Genomic DNA, 6,505 nt, shown 5'->3' on the forward strand with positions numbered 1-6,505 from the left:
CGGGCCTCGATGGTAACCCTTCAAATCCCTTAGTGACACGAATTGCTGGACCATTCCTTACAAAAGGAAGGATAAAATATGTAGAGGAGCAATGGCACACGCGAAAGCCCAGCGCCGCGGGCAGAGGCAGCGAAGGTTGACGGCAGAACAGTGCTCGGTTTGAACACGGAGAGGGAAAGCGAGGGGAAGGTGGCCGAAGCCGGCCGCAGTCTCTGAGCTCTCCTCCTCCTGATTGTTTTCTCTCAAAGCCATTTCTGTCTGTGTGCGGGCACCCGGAGCCGGCAGAAGTCCCCGTGAAGTCCTTCGGCAGGACGGAGGGCTGCGTGGGCTCCAGTGAGAGAGGGAGTTAGGAGAATCTTATCAAGTAGAGATAGAGCGCTGACAGCTTTAAACTAGGATGCTACTTAGCATCTTTGCTAACTATGGTGCATTGTGCCAATTAACTAAAGCAAGAAGCCTTGGGCCCCTTACCAAGGTCAGTCTCCTAATAAGAGAGTGAGCCTGTCTTAAGAAACTGGGAGAAACTGGTCCTGCAGATGGACAAGAGCCAAGGAGCAACTGAGTCTGTGCAAAGACAAGAGGTCAACTAGCGGTGACGAGGAAGAGTCATCAATCTTCATGCCCACGACCTCCCGTGCTGCCCAGCGCTGAATAAACATACCGACTTTACAATCTCACTGATTGTGGAGTCCCTTTTCCGCAAGTCACTAGCAGCGGTTTCTTCCGCAGAGGTTTTCCCAGAGCCGCTTCAAAGCTTCCCTCGCGGAGCTGGGGCGTCGCAGGGGGTCGTCAAAGCACGCACGCGTGCACACACACACACACACACACACACACACAGAGGCATTGTTGTCCAAACAGAAAGTATTTACAACAAATTCGACAAGCGGTTTTCCTCTGCCAGCAGCAAATGCCTGAGGGCCCCTACAGCTTCACAAATCATAGCACAAAGAGCCTAAAGTTCCTCTAAAATTTAGGGAAATGATTCAAAATAGATCTGCTAGGGGAAAACGATCACTGGCGGCAGGGTACACAATACACGCGAGTCTCAGCTCTCCTCCGCAGGGTCAGTGCCCACGCCCAAGTGCGACGCTGATGGCACCCGAACATTTGCTGTAGCAGGCAGCAGAGCCAGCAGCTCAGGGGAGCAATTTTAAAAACCAGGAGGCACTTAAACCAACCCTTAATTGACCCAGTTACTGCAGGAGAGTCCCGACTACTCGCCCTGGAGTCCTACTGTCACCAGCAAAAAGCACCAACCAAAGCTTGGGGGAACTTTGGTACAGCACAAGAGAAGGGAGTGGGGGTAGCGTAGCCGTATCGCAGAGCTGCTGCTTTTCACACCATTTTATCATCCCTGATAATTGAAAGTAAGGCCGGGTGGGCTGACCCCACCACCACCACTCCTGGCAGCATGTTTGGTCCACAACGCTAGAATAATTATTTTGCTCCCTCCCGCCCTTACAGCTTCATCATCTGAAAAGATTACAGTCAAAACAATGGCATACACAAATAAAAGTCAAGAGTTGACATAGTAACTCCGGGATTTGGGTATCAACTGTCCGAGAAATCAGAACACCCAGGCTTCACAATGTGCCCAACATCGAGCTGTGCCAAGGGGGGGCGGAAGGAAGAAGCTTTCCGTTTAAGCCTTCAGAGCATCGCTCCATCACTACGTCAATTCACAGCCACCACAGTGTGCTGATGGACATCTTTCTGTGCCAAAAGAAACAAGTGCTTTGTCCTCTTGATATCAAAGGTAGCCACCTATAGTTACGGAACCATGCACAAGACCTTAACTCTGACCAGCAGGAAAACTTAGGACAACTGAGTGCAGATCCTGCCAATTTCTACCAGTTCCAACTGTGCTTTAAGTCTCATTGCAAAGCCTCAGTTAGAAAAAGGATCACCTCAGGGTATCCAACAAGAAGAAGAGTTGTTTTCTTTTTTTTTTTTTTTTCTTTTTTTTTTTTTAATATACCATAGGACTATGCAGTTCAATCATCAATCATCTTGGAAAGCTCAAGGAGGAGGTCATCCTCATCCTTCCCTGGGTCCAAGTCGAGCTCGGCTTCCAGTATGCCGTCTGAGAGTTCCCAAAGTAGCATCTCTAAATCCTCGTCTACAGATACGGGCGCGTTGCCTGTGGAACTCAGCCGGCGTGTCCTTGCTTCTTCTAGCTGGGAAGAAGCTGAAGTCGAGCTTGAGAACTCCATTGGCTCCACGGATTCTGCCTGGCTTCCAAGATGTGCTTGAGGTCTTGGCAGAGCAAGGAAGAGAACAATCAGTATATGCCATTTCTTAACGGGAAATCCCTTTTCTGCAAACCGGCTCTTAAAACCGTAGCCAACCCCTCCTGCACTTCAATCTTACCCAGGGATTGTTATTCAATTAACCCAGGGCTACATTTAGAGCCCAATATATTAGCAGGTACATTTTTCAGTTTGGGGGTTTCTCTGTGAACCCAGAGCTCCCGGAGTCTAGCAAAGATGGGAAACCAACATGGCCTCCCGGAAGCCCAGTGTCCGAGAACTACATCTCCCGGCATGCTCTGGGAAAACAATATGGACTCCCGGAAACCCGGTGGCCAAGAACTACATTTCCCAGCACCCCCCAGAAAATTGAGCCTCGCACCTTGCCGTAGGACGCCATTTTTTGCTCTGTTACATTACCGGTTTCGTGTTTATGGAGGGTTTTCCCGCCGTTTTGGGGGGTTTCCCCTCAATTTCGGGTTTTCAGCTCTCCATTTCAGAGTTCTTCCCCGCAATTTTGGGGTTCCTTCCCCTAATTTGGTGCTTCGCCCCCCCCCCCACTTTTGGGGTTCCCCCTCCATTTTGGGGATTCCCCCCAATTCCAAGCCCCCCACAATTTTGGAGGCCCCCACCATCCTTTCTTGGCCTGCCACCCTAATATTAAGGTTCTTTCCCCCAATGTTGGGGTTCTCACCACATGTTTGAGGTTCCTTCCCTTAATTTGGGGCTTAGCTCCCCGGGATCTGGGGCTTTAACCCCAATTTTGGGGGTCCCCCCCAAGTTTGGGGATTCCTCCCCAGGTCTGGGGGGGGTCCACATTCAATTCTGGAATTTCACACTTCCATTTAAGTCTTCTTCCCCCCAATTTGGGGGTTCACCCACCCAATTTTGGGGGTTCCTCCCCTAATTTGGGGGGACCCGACCAATTTTGGGGGTCCCCCCCAATTGTAGAGTCCCCCACCCTCCTTTTTTGGGTTCCCCCCTAATATTAAAGAGTTCTTCCGCCCAATTTTGGGGGACCCCACAATTTGGCCGTTCCTTCCCCTAACTTTGGGCTTCAACCCTTCGATTTTGGGGGGGGCTCCCCCCCTCTTATTTTGGCCTTCCGCCCTAATATTAGGCCTAACCCCTAAGAACCTTGACCCCTAACGCTATGGCAACCACGGATCTAACCCTAACCCCTACCCCAACAAACCCTAGAAACCCTAACCCTAAAAACCCTTACAGCCCTAACCCGATAAAATTTACCACACTAAACCCCTGAAGACTGTTCTGGGGGGTCCACATTCAATTCTGGAATTTCACACTTCCATTTAAGTGTTCTGCCCCCCCAATTTGGGGGTTCGCCCACCCAATTTTGGGGGTTCCTCCCCTAATTGGGGGGGACACAACCAATTTTGGGGGGGACACAACCAATTTGGGGGGGGACACAACCAATTTGGGGGGGTCCCCCCAATTTTAGAGTCCTCCACCCTCCTTTTTTGGGTTTCCCCCAATATTAAGAGCTCTTCCGCCCAATTTTGGGGGACCCCACAATTTTGACGTTTCTTCCCCTAAATTGGGGCTTCGACCCTTCAATTTTGGGGGGGGCTCCCCCCTTAGTTTGGCCTTCCACCCTAATATTGGGCCTTACCCCTAAGAACCCTGACCCCTAACACTACGGCTCCCACGGATCTAACCCTAACCCCTACCCCAAAAAACCCTAGAAACCCTAACCCTAAAAACCCTTACAGTCCTAACCCGATAAAATTTACCACACTAGACCTACGCCTAAAAGCCCTAACCCTAAAAATTAAGACCCTCTAAACCCTAACCCAAAACGTAAAGATTCTCAAAGCCCTAACGCTGGAGACCCTAACCTTAAAAAAAAAAAAAATAAGACCTTAAAACCCTAACCCTAAATACCTGACCATAACTAAAACCCTAAGACCCTAACCCTAAAAACCCTATCAACACTAAAACCACAAAATACTTTAAAACCTTAACACACTAACCCCCAAACCCTAACCCTTATAACTCCAACCCTAACAACCTTAAAATCCTAACCCTAAACCCTGGAAACCCTAACCCTGAAACCCAACCCTAGTGCCTTAGCCCTGAAACCTTAAAACCCTAACACCTTATTAGAAACACTCTGTAACCAATACCATAGGCTCAGGCAAGTATCTCAGTGAGGTAGCATTTTTATTCACGATTGCAATGGCAGGCGTCCCACAAGCCACCTACTAGTTCCATAACACAGTTTATATAATTTTTTTTTTCCTCTCGGTGACCAGGACCCTCCCCAGTTTCCCCATTGACTGGGTAATCCATGTTCACAATCTATCCAGTGCTTCACAGAAAATACACAGCTGCTGGCCTGTTACTAGTCAATTTTATTTTTTTCTTGACTGTTTTCCTCTTTGAGGTGGTAATGTTTCTTACACCGTGATTTCCACCCAATTGCTCTAAGGATTCTGGTTGTCTGCATTTTACAAGGTTGTCTGTTAAGCTTTCTTATCACTGCAAGCATATATCAATACCACCCTCCTTCCCTCTAAACGATGTAACTCTGTGCAAAAACATTTTTATTCCCACAACCTTGATCCCCTTACCCTAAAATCCTTATTCTCTTTAACCCTAACAACTCTAACCACAACCCTAACCCTTCATATCAACCCCCCGACGCTAATGACACTGACTAATGATCCAAACCCCAAACCCCAGGCAACCAACAAAGAAACAGACACAAAGCTGAAAACTACAAAAAAGGCAAAACCCTGGATACAGACCCCAAATCACAAACACGCTACCAAAATGCTACAGAAAAGCCCCAGACGCAGGCCCCAAGCACTACAGCTAGGCCCCAGAAGCTCTAGACACATCCCAAAGCCAAAATGCGATCCCCAAACACTACAGAAAAGCCCCCAAACACCAGACACAGGCTGCAGAAGTCTACAAGCGGGCCCCAGCCACACCCGGATGCAGACCCCAACTGTCCACAAGCAGCTCCCAACCCACCCCCCCCATGAACTGGACCCCCCCCCACCACCACCCAGATGCATGCCCCAGGCCCCAGGCCTCAGCCCCAGCCCCCACACCCCAGACTCAGGCCCCAAAGGTGTACAACCAGCTCCCAACTGCCCCCCTCAAAGGGAGGCCCCAAAGCCTGCCAGAGGACCCTAGAGCGTACAAGCAGCTCCCAACCCCCCCGGCACAGGCCCCAACCCCCCCCCGGACACAGGCCCCAAAGGTGTACAAGCAACTCCCCATCCTCCCCAGAGGCACGCCCCAAAGGTGTACAAACAGCCCCAACCCCCCAAGACCCAGACCCCTACAGCGTAGAAGCAGCTCCCAACCCCATGCCCCCAAGGCACATGCCCCAACCCCTCCCCCAAGGCAGGCCCTAACAGTGTACAAGCAGCTCCCACCCCCCCCCAGACGCAGGCCCCAAAGGTGTACAAGCAGGCCCCTACAGTATACAAGCAGCTCACAACCACCCCCCCAAAGGCAGGCCCCAACCCCCTCCAGATGCAAGCCCGAAAGGTTAAAACCAGCTCCAACCCCCCAACCCCCCCCGCCCCGCGCAGACGCAGGCCCCAAAGGTGTACAAGCAGTTCCCAACCCCTCCAAGGCAGGCCCCAAAAGTGTACAGGCAGGCCCCTACAGTGTAGAAACGCTCCAACCCCCCCCGCTTCCACCTCGAGGGAGGCCCTCCCCCCCCAGTATACACGAAGCTCCCAACCCCCTCTCAGAGGAATGCCTAAAAAAGTATACAAGCAGCTCCTAACACCCACCCCCCCCCCCCCCAAAAGAGGCAGTCCCCAAAGGTGTACAAGCAGGCCCTCAAATCCCTTAGGTGTACAAGCAGGCCCTTCAAATCCCTTAGCCCCTGCGCCAGCTTTATTGGCGAGCAGCGAGGCTGGGGGGGGAGGGGGGCAAGACAGCCTTAAATAAAATACAAATATAAAAAGTGTTATAAATGGCTGTTATAAATCCAAATAGGATTACAATCAAAGTTTACAATTTATTAAACGAATAGAGGCAAGCAAGCAGCGCTGGGTGCGCCGGGAGTCTCTGCTCCCCCAGGACGCACGCCTGTTACGTAAGGCGGCTGGTTTTGATGCTCCCAGGCTAATACATATTCATTACTACTTCGAGAAGAGGCAGGGTTATTAGAATTGGTTTCCGGAATCCGAAACCCCTCCCAGGGGCGCCTGCGTACCAGTCTCTGGTGGTCTCTCGGGGCTTGCTCGGGCTGAATGCTGGTTGTCTTC

General features: G+C 51.0%; 1 long non-coding RNA gene across 1 annotated transcript; it reads right to left on the minus strand.

Moving 5' to 3' along the window:
* Nucleotides 1–1,814: 1,814 nt before the first annotated feature.
* LOC308186878 lies at nt 1,815–5,617 on the minus strand. Its single transcript, XR_013944359.1, has 2 exons — nt 2,371–5,617; nt 1,815–2,256 (listed from the first exon to the last, which is right to left on the minus strand). It is a non-coding gene; the product is annotated as an uncharacterized lncRNA (long non-coding RNA).
* Nucleotides 5,618–6,505: the final 888 nt, after the last annotated feature.

This window comes from Anser brachyrhynchus, assembly GCF_964034855.1.
Source record: "Anser brachyrhynchus genome assembly, contig: SCAFFOLD_237, whole genome shotgun sequence".
NCBI lineage: Eukaryota > Metazoa > Chordata > Aves > Anseriformes > Anatidae > Anser > Anser brachyrhynchus.